We start from the raw sequence: 9,852 nt of genomic DNA on the forward strand, positions 1-9,852 counted from the left end.
AGGTCTCTTAGATTCATTCTCACTGGTTAAAAAAGCCATTACAGACCAAAAGAGGACTGCAAAAATAAGTTCAGGGGATCTTGGCTGAGACTGGAGGAAAGAAATGCAATATTGTGTGAATAAATTTAATTTTAATGTAATTTGAATTGTAATTCTAATTGTATTTTACAATTACATTCATTCTTATTTCCCAAAGGTTCTCTGCATATTAGAACTGCTTTTAGGGTAGCTCTGCAGTTCCACACTTTAAATTTCTTACGTATTTCAGCTTTGGGTTTTGTCTTTCATAACTTGGTTGCTGTGTTTCACATGTAGTCTGTCGTAAACCTGGTTTTCTCACACAGCAAAACATTGCACATGCAGCTTCAAAAATTGTTGTGGTAACCTTAAAATCTCTTATGACAGACATCTAGTTATCCATGATGGAAAGAGAGAAAGCTTAGGACGCAAAGTTACATTTTGCTTAGCTTTGAATTGTTCAAACCCAACTAAAGACCACCTGTGCTGGTTTGAGGCTAGTAGGAATATTTTACTGAGAGAAATTAAATCCTTATCTGCAAGAAGAGAGAATAAAAACAACAGTAATCCATATCCCTCAGTTTTCTGCTGAGAAATGCAATTAGTCAAAATACAGATGAGACACTCACTTCTCACACACCTCTTAGCTCTCACTTCTGGCTGTGCCTTCCTGCTTGTGGTTTGGTCTGTAGTTGCCTCTGCCTTAACTCAAATTTGACCTACACCCTTTTTCCACTAACCTCCTTGTCATATTTTTGACATCTCACCTCAGATCTCTTCAGATTTATCACATGAGATATATGTGAGTTGATCTGGTTATTTCTGAAAGGAGGGAAAGAGGGAGGAGGAGGTTTGGGTCAGGGACCCTCCTGGCAATCTGATTGTTCTGGAAGGAGTGTTATGTTTCTAAATTGTGCTAAGCTGTAAATATAGCTTCATTCCTTATCTTCCACCTGGCTGAGTCTAGTGTGGGTGATTTCTCAAGTGGGGGATGGATAACTCCAAAACCATCACACCAACAAAAGACAAACCTGGGAGTTCAACAGCATACTTAGCACCTTCCAGTTCAGTTCAAGGTCTGCAGCCAGACAGGTTCTATTTCTATTTCAGCTCAATCTGCAGGTAAGATTTGAATTACTGGCTGTCGAATGGTTGTTTGAACCAGAACATTCAGGTCTTTCTACAGTCGTCCAGGGTGCATTTTCTGGATATATGGTTGAAGATCTGATAAAGTCCTGCTTGAAAATCCCAGTTACTCACATGCAGTTGTATGAGACCTGAAAATTGAAAGGGAACTTTTGTGTGTGTGTGAGATATGAGATTTGGAACATTATATGAGTGCAGTCTTTCTGCTCTTTTTCTACTCTGTCTCATATTGCTCAACTAAAATGTTGCTTGTGACTAAAGTGGCATAAGATATGAATAAATATTTTGTGTCAGTTTGTTATTGAAATATTTCAGGCATAATAGAAAATTTTATGCTAACATGATCACCATAAAAAAGGAAAAATGGCATTCAGCTTTATTAAGAGTAGTACCTTTGCTGTCAAATTCCCAAACAGTTTAATTATGATTTTATTTATCTGTAATATATAGATGCTCTCAGTCTAGTTCATTGGACAGTACTGGGTGATAGGCTGGACTGGATGATCTTGGAGGTCTCTTCTAGCCCATTTGATTCTATGATTCTCCCTTGAAAGCTCAGTAAACCAGGGCCCAAGTACATTATCAGCCCTGACTATCCCTGACCTCCCTTTGTTGGACTTCATGATCTTGAAGGTCTTTTCCAACCTGTGATTCTCTCTGAGCTCCCGCACCATGCCCACAGCCCAGGAACCCATATCAGCCCCCAGGGGCTATCAACCCCTGCTGCAGGTCAGTCTCCAGCTTCCCATAGCCTTGCCCATCTTGGCCCACCTATAGGCCCACATCCCAGCCTATCCTCAGAGGTGCAAGAAGCTTGAGACTGGAGCTGCGCCTGGGTCCATCGGTTGCTCTTCTCTTGGCTGGGGCTGGGACTGGCCCTGCCCTGCCACCTCAAGGGAGTCGCCGCCACCCTAGAACCACTTCCTGCTGAGCTGGATAGATGTTCAAGGAATTATCAAATAATCTTTACTGGTTAACTTTACCCTTTTTTTCCCCTTGAAATGCTATGTTGCATAAAATGTTAAACATATTATAGTGCAAGAAATAAAATTTCATGGCAGCTCTTCTAAAACACTCAACAGATTGCCTGTATTTTAAACTCAACTTCTCTGCCAATTTGCCACACATTATTTTTACAAATAACTTCATTCTGATTGTACACAAAGAGTGAACACTTTAGCCACAGAAATGGGGGACAAACTAAAGGGTGAGAGATTGGAGTGCACTCAGCTTTCTTGCTTTTCTGCTGTTGTTTTAGAACGAGGGGGCATTTGAGGTGACTGAGCTTTGCGTGGGAGAAGTGTGCTGTGCATTGCTATGCTGCAGCGAGTGGGGTGTCACTGAGCGTGTATGTCAGCCTGATATCCCGGCGCCGAGCCTTTCAGCCACAGCCCAGCGCTTCCTTATGGCTACCCCCTGTGGCCTTGACATGCAACACAAGTCATTGGCTCTTAGAAGACCTCCTCCAGGGCAACCCAGGCATTTGCCTAGGGGTGTTTCCCTGCCTTTCACCTCCAAAGAATCATCATGTCACTAGGTCCCTGTGCAGCTGGCACTTGCAATATATTGAGCTGAAGGGATGCGTGATATCAGCTCTCCAGAGCACTGTCACAAGTGTGACATGGCAGAGGGCTGTGAGGTCCACATTCTCCTCTCCAGCTGTATCTGATTGTTAGAGACTTCAGATCTTGGATTTAAGCACATATTGCTGTATTTGTTACACTTTAGTGTGTTTTCAAGACTTCTTTTGTAACATAATGGAACCTGAGGATTTCCTATTTTGTTTAAAACTAAATTCCTCATGCAATCTTACAGCTCTGGGATTTGAAGTGATAGGCATGTCAAACCTGTAGTTTAACTAGGATTTCTGCATAGAGAGGAGGAAAGAGACAGAATAAGGGCAACTTGAGTGATGCTTGTGAAAAAAAGTCATCCAAGGTTCCAAGGAGATTTAAATTGCCATGTTAACCTGGGAGAATTAGGGAAGAAAGTAAAAGTAGCATGAGAAAAAAAGTTAACCCTTTGCCCTGACTTCCCTGAAGGAACAGTGAACTCCACAGCAGGTAGACTGACCTGAAGAGACATCATCTATATGTTCTTAAATACCACCTCCAAAATTCAAGAGGTAAAATCAAGAGTGACTCTAATGTCTATCAGTGATTTTTAGGCTCACATAAGCTTTTTATCCCAAATCCCTGCTCAGATGAAAACCTGAATCTCTTACGGCAGAGTTTCTAAACACAGATAGTGCTTTTATTGAGTCTATCAAGACTTTCATTGGGATGTACATAAAAGATAGTTTTCTTGCTAAGTTACTACCTTGACTTTATTTTGATTTCAGAGGCTCTTTTGACCCATCACTGTGATGGTTTGAGTGTTAACCCACCGCCCTTACTCGTATGAAATCATAGAATCATAGAATCAACCAGGTTGGAAGAGACCTCCAAGATCATCCAGTCCAACCTATCCCCCAGCCCTAGCCAGTCAACTAGACCATGGCACTAAGTGCCTTATCCAGTCTTTTCTTGAAGACCTCCAGGGACGGTGCCTCCACCACCTCCCTGGGCAGCCCATTCCAATGGGAAATCACTCTCTCTGTGAAGAACTTCCTCCTAACATCCAGCCTATACTTTCCCCGGCACAATTTGAGACTGTGTCCCCTTGTTCTATTGCTGGTTGCTTGGGAGAAGAGGCCACCCCCCACCTGGCTACAATTTCTGGCTGGAAGATAAGGAATGAAGCTATTTTTACAGCTTAGCACAATTTAGAAGTTAAAGGTATTACAGAAACACAATACCTCTCCCAGAAATCAAATTGCCAGGAGGGTCTGTGACCCAAACCTCCTCCCCTGTCCCTCTTTCCCTCCCTTCAGAAATAACCAGATCCACTCACGTATATCTCATGTGATAAATCTGAAGAGATTTGAGGTGAGATGTCAAAAAGATGGCAAGGAGGTTAGAGGAAAAAGGTTAGTTCAGATTGGAGTTAAAGGAGAGGCAACCACAGAGACCAGACCGAAACAAATTACAGCCAGAAGTGAGAGCTAACTGAGCAGTGTGTGAGAAGTGAGTGTTTTATTTATATTTTGACTAGTTGCATTTCTGAGCAGAAGAATGGATAGTATAGGCTACTGTGGTTGGTTTTGTCCTTCTCACAGCTAAGGATTTCTCTCCATAAAATATTCCGATTAGCTTCAAACCAGCACATTTATTTGAATTTATAAAGAGGAGCTTCAAAATGCAAAATGGTAAAATACTCCCTATAGTTATTTTGTTTTTATGTTTGGAATTTCTTGCCATCAGAGTGCTTGATTTTTCAACCTTCTTACTATATTAATTATCTCCTATTAAGTATGTCTGGGAAATAGAGAATCTTTCATGTGTGTTTATTTTTATTCTGCCCCCACTGTTTTTTAGTTCATTCTATATTGCATTCATCCTTGCCATTATAGCTAAAGTAGATTCCAGTTGTGGGGATTAAAGATGCAGAGTTCCAAGTTTCAGATAATGTGCTAATTTGAAGCTAGCTAGAATGTTTTGGTGAAAAGAACTATATTACAAGCTGTGAAAGGGAAACAGTGGTGGTGTCTACTTCACTCCTAGGCTTGCTGAGATGTATAAGAACAAGAACACAAACATAGATGACACAGAGTCGCTGCCTGGGCTTTGGGCTGAACTTCTCTCTCTAACCTAACCTGCTGTCTTTGTGACTAATCCACCTGCTTCCTAACCGCCCTGGCCGACCCTCAAACCTACCTTAAACATAAGGGAAGTTCTTGGGTAAGGGGGAGGTGTGGGAAAAAGGTGGAAAGGCAATTGTGAGTCCCTGCTGTAGACCCAGGTTTCTGTGAGGGCTGTTGTGTTTCTGTATTACTTTTTATCTTTTATATTTCTGTATATAACTGTATATGTTGTAAATATCTGTCTGTATACTGTGCTAAGCTGTAAATATAAAGCTTCAGTCAATTTTCAGAGCCACTGAGTCTAGTCTGGGTGATTTGCCAAAGTGGGGGGAGGGGGGGAGGCGGCTAACACAAACCATCACAGATAACATTTCAAGAGGAACAGAAATAGCTTCCAAATGTATTAGTATAACTCACCATAAAATATCTACTGGGGAATGTCTCCAGATTAAATTCATTAAATTAATCCAAAACTGATTGTTAGATCAAATAATTGAAAGAGAACCTTTGATGAGCATACACAACACTAATAATCGTACTAGAATGTATCTGTGTGTATTGTTCCATTTTAGCTTTTCACTGTATGATGTCGCTTTTGTTATTTCAGAGCATTCCACAGAGTTCTAGGAAATCAGTTGAGGAATATTTTCAAGCATGTCATATATTAATTCAGGAATGTGCTGGAATAATGAGAACTATAATATACTCCCCTTAGTCTTGTGTCTTATGTAAGATACTCTGTCATGTTGGATTCAAATTTATCTTGTTATCAGAAAGACCTGCTGTTTTCCTCTTTCCCTTTAAAATGATGTACTAACAATAGAGGTACACAGCGATGAAACCATGGCTACAGTGGAAATAAATTGTATCTGCATCATGGTGAATTCCTGTCCCTGTTTGTCGCATCCTTCGCTGTAGGCATGTATCAGGCAGCTCAAGTAGTATCAGTTGCTGTGATATGACAAAGGGAGGGAGATGGGGGAGAGAGATTTGATAGCTAAATGTGGTCTTCTTTAGAGAAAATAGATCAAGAAAGAGTTATCAAACTTCAAAAGTTTAAACATGCCCTTGTGACTCTTCAGCTAGTAGGAGAAAAGCAGAAAGAATCAGAATAGAATTGTAGAATCAATCAGGGTTGGAAGGGACCACAAGGATCATCTAGTTCCAGCCCCACTGCCATGGGCAGGGACACCCTAACCTAGAGCAGGCTGCACACAGCCTCATCCAGCCCAGCCTTAAACACCTCCAGCCATGGGGCCTCAACTGCCTCCCTGGGCAACCCATGCCAGGGTTTCAACACTCTCATGCTGAACAACTTCTTCTTCACCTCCAGTCTGAACCTACCCATCTCTAGCTTTGCTCCATTCCCCCTAGTCCTGTCACTACCTGGTAGCCTAAAAAGTCCCTCCCCAGCATTTTTGTAGTCCCCCTTCAGATATTGGAAGGCCACAAGAAGGTCACCTCGGAGCCTCCTCTTCTCCAGACTGAACAGTCCTAACTCTTTCAGTCTGTCCTCATAGCAGAGGTGCTCCAGCCCTCAGCAAAGAAATGTGTTGACTTGACATCCCTTCTGTTTGAATGACATGTAAGTTGCCCTTTCTTCTGCACCAGTAATGTAAAGCAAAACTAAGTCAGCACATACTAAGGAAGTTCCTTATGAGGAGAGACTAAGTGAGCTGAGGCTTTTTAGCTAGGGGAGGAGGCAACTAAGGGGTGACTTCATTCATGTTTCTAATTACACAGGGGGTTAGTGCCAGGAGGATGGAGTCCACCTCTTCTCAGTGATACACAGTGATAAGACAAGGGGCAATGGGTGGAAGCTGAGACATAGGAGGTGTTGCAGAGGGGAATTCTGCCTGTAAGCCAACTGGAGCTGTTGCAGAGGGGGTTCTCCGTGCCTATGCCTATTTGGTGGAGGTGAGAAATTGATGTGGTATTAATTTTATATAAAATATAATTTATTAAAAATAATATTTGCAAACTCTTGCCACCCCCAACCACTGTGTATTTATATTTAGTTCTTTGTGCAAAGTTATGAAAACAATTTAGAAATATTATATATATAGGGATTTGGTCAAAAACTGGCAAAACTATTTCAAACTATTTGCAAAGAGAGAAATTTCCCTTTGGCTTAGTGCCGCTTGGGAACTATGCTACTTGCCCAGCAGGGTGGGCTGAATTTCTGTCTGCACTAAGGCAGAGGCAACTTATGTTACAGAGGAATTGAATCTTTACTTGTAAGTGTTGCTCTTAATTATTAATCACCATCCCAGGGCTGTGTCATAGCCTGTGCCTAGTGTCCAGACTTCCAGGGGCTCTGCCTGTGGACTCTGTGGGGCTAGAATCTTCCCGGCTTGAGAGGGAAATGATAAATCTTCCCAGTCTCTGGGGTAGATAGGTTTCTCTAACCTTTTATTCCCCTGGCAAGGGATGGTCTCTGCCTCGATGCTGCTACTTCCTTCTTCGGGATTATCAGCTGGCAGGATTCCAGGAGCAGGAGGAGAATGTTGTCCGTGCAGTTTCTGGCATGGTCCTTTCACAGCTAGCAGGCCATGTATGTGGGTACAGACAGTCCAAAGGTCTGCAGTCCTGGTTCTCTTAGCCGCTGTGGCTCTCACCAGGCTAAAGATGGGAGTCTGAGCTCCGTAGATAAATCAAGATAGCTTGCAGATATGCACAGCTGGTCTTTAGGCTTAGGAGGCTGTCGGCTCCTTATATATATAAATGGGTGCAGGCTTGAATGAGCTCCTGCATCTAAAGTACGCAGACAGGTTAACTGTGAATTGAATCGAAGTAAGAGGTCCAAGCCTCAGAAAGCATCGGAGCAATGCTTTGGCTTCTGAGCATGTGGGTATGAGCGGCTGAGCACTTTGGGTGCAGGTCAGAACTATAGCTGATCCTTGCAGATGGGTCAGAGAGCTGAGCAGGTGCTGCACTGAGCTGAGTCTGAACACGTGGTGCTCCTTTGCACCCCTCTTTATAGACTGTGGGCCGAGATTAATGGCCCTTTGGCCATCCAAAGTGACCAGTCAGGTTGGCAGTGAGACAAACCTTACCTTAATAGGTAGAAGCTGTTTGCCCGGACTCTCCCAAATATGGGGATCACATGGGCAGACCCCAGGGGGACACAAGTTGGGTACGTGCATGTTACACAACCCTGTTTACAACCAGGGGTCCTGGCAGAAAAACATGTCCAGGCATGCAGAGGCATAAATAAGCCTCATGCTCGGGCCTGCAGGCCTTCCACAACAGGAGCAGAGGGGAGAAATTAATTAATGTGAGAGGATAATTATAAATAAATAAATATTTATTTATTTATTTATTAACTTCCACTATTCTGAATTCTCACCACCCCCAACCACTGAACTTTAATATTCATTCCTACACAGTTATGAAGACATTCTAGGATATATATCTACAGAAACTGTGATGGTTTAGGTGTTCCCTGCCCCCCCACACTTTAGAAAATACCCAGACTAGACTCAGCCGGCTCTGGGAATATAAATGAAGCTATTTATTTACAGCTAGCACAATATACAAGCAGATGTTTACAATATATACAGTTATATACAGAAATATACAAGGTAAAAAGTAATACAGAAAACACAACTCCCCTCCCAGAAACCTGAGTCCCCAGGAGGAGCTCTCAACCACCCCCCACCTTCCCCCTGCCCCTCTCTACCTTCCCTAGTCCCAAGAAAGAATAGAGGTTCAGCCAAGAAGTTAAGAAGCAAAGGTGAGTGGAGGGTGTGTTAGAGAGATGCAGCTCAGTCAGAGCCCAAGGCAGAGTGAGTGAAAAATGGCAAGAGTGTTATCTAATGTTTTCGTTTCTTCCTCAGCAAGACTCTGAGGGGAGAAGACATCACCATTGTTTTCTTTTCACAGCCTATGATCTAGTTCTTCTCACCAAAACATTCTAGCTAGCTTCAAACTAGCACAAGAAACTTATTAGTAACTAGCAAACATTGAAACTATTAACAGAGAGAGATTTCCTCGCAGCTTAATGCCGCTTGGGGTCATATACTATTTGCCCAGCAAGAGTGAGCTGAAAGCTCTTTTCTGCTTTATGGCAGAGGTAATAGAAATTACAGAGGCATTCAAGTATTTACTCACAATTCAGATTAATCAGATATCACCCTCTGGGGCTATGTCACAGACTATTGCAAGTGTCCAATTCTTCAGGGTCTCTGCCTGTGGACTTTGAGGCTGGAATCCTCCGGTTTCAGGGAAAATAAGAGTCTCTGACCTTGCTGCTTGCTCCTTCTGGATGCTCTGTCCAGGGAATTCATTGGCAGGATATCCAGGTACAGAGGCAGGATTCCGTGCAGTCTGAGCATGGGTCTAGCACTGACTACTCAGGTCGATTGAACGCAGACAAGTGGGTCTGCTCCTGGCAACTTGTGGCAATGGTGCACACCAGGTAATCATATAAAGGCAGGCATAAAGCTGCAAGGAAGTACACAGGCAAGCAAGCAATGTGGGGAAGGCTGCACGTGAGCCTGTGTACCCTTATTTATTAAATGTGGGCCAAGAATTAATGATCTCATTGGCCACTAGAATGACCAATCAGGTTGGCAGTCAGCCAAACCTTACCATACTAGGCAAAAGGCACTTGCCTGGACTATCCCAAGTATGGGGATCACATGGGTTTACACCAGGGAGACACGAGCTGGGTGTGTGGGGACTTACACAATCAGGTGTCCTTGGCAACTGACTTTATGGCCCCGGTCTGTTGTGGCCCTTTGTGCTCGTTTACCCCTGGTGCAGGCAGAGAGACATGTCCAGGCAGAACAGGCATAAATGAGCCTATTTTCAGGCCTACGGGTCCTCCACGACAGGAGGTTCCATGTGAACCTGAGGAAGAATCTTTTCCCTGTGAGGGTGCCAGAGCATTGGACCCAGCTGCCCAGGGAGGTTGTGGAGTCTCCCTCTGTGCAGATATCCAAGAACCATCTGGATGTGTTCCAGTATGATCTGTTCTATGTGATCTTGCTTTGGCAGGGGGG

The sequence above is a fragment of the Pogoniulus pusillus genome, chromosome 4 (genome assembly GCF_015220805.1).
Source record: "Pogoniulus pusillus isolate bPogPus1 chromosome 4, bPogPus1.pri, whole genome shotgun sequence".
NCBI lineage: Eukaryota > Metazoa > Chordata > Aves > Piciformes > Lybiidae > Pogoniulus > Pogoniulus pusillus.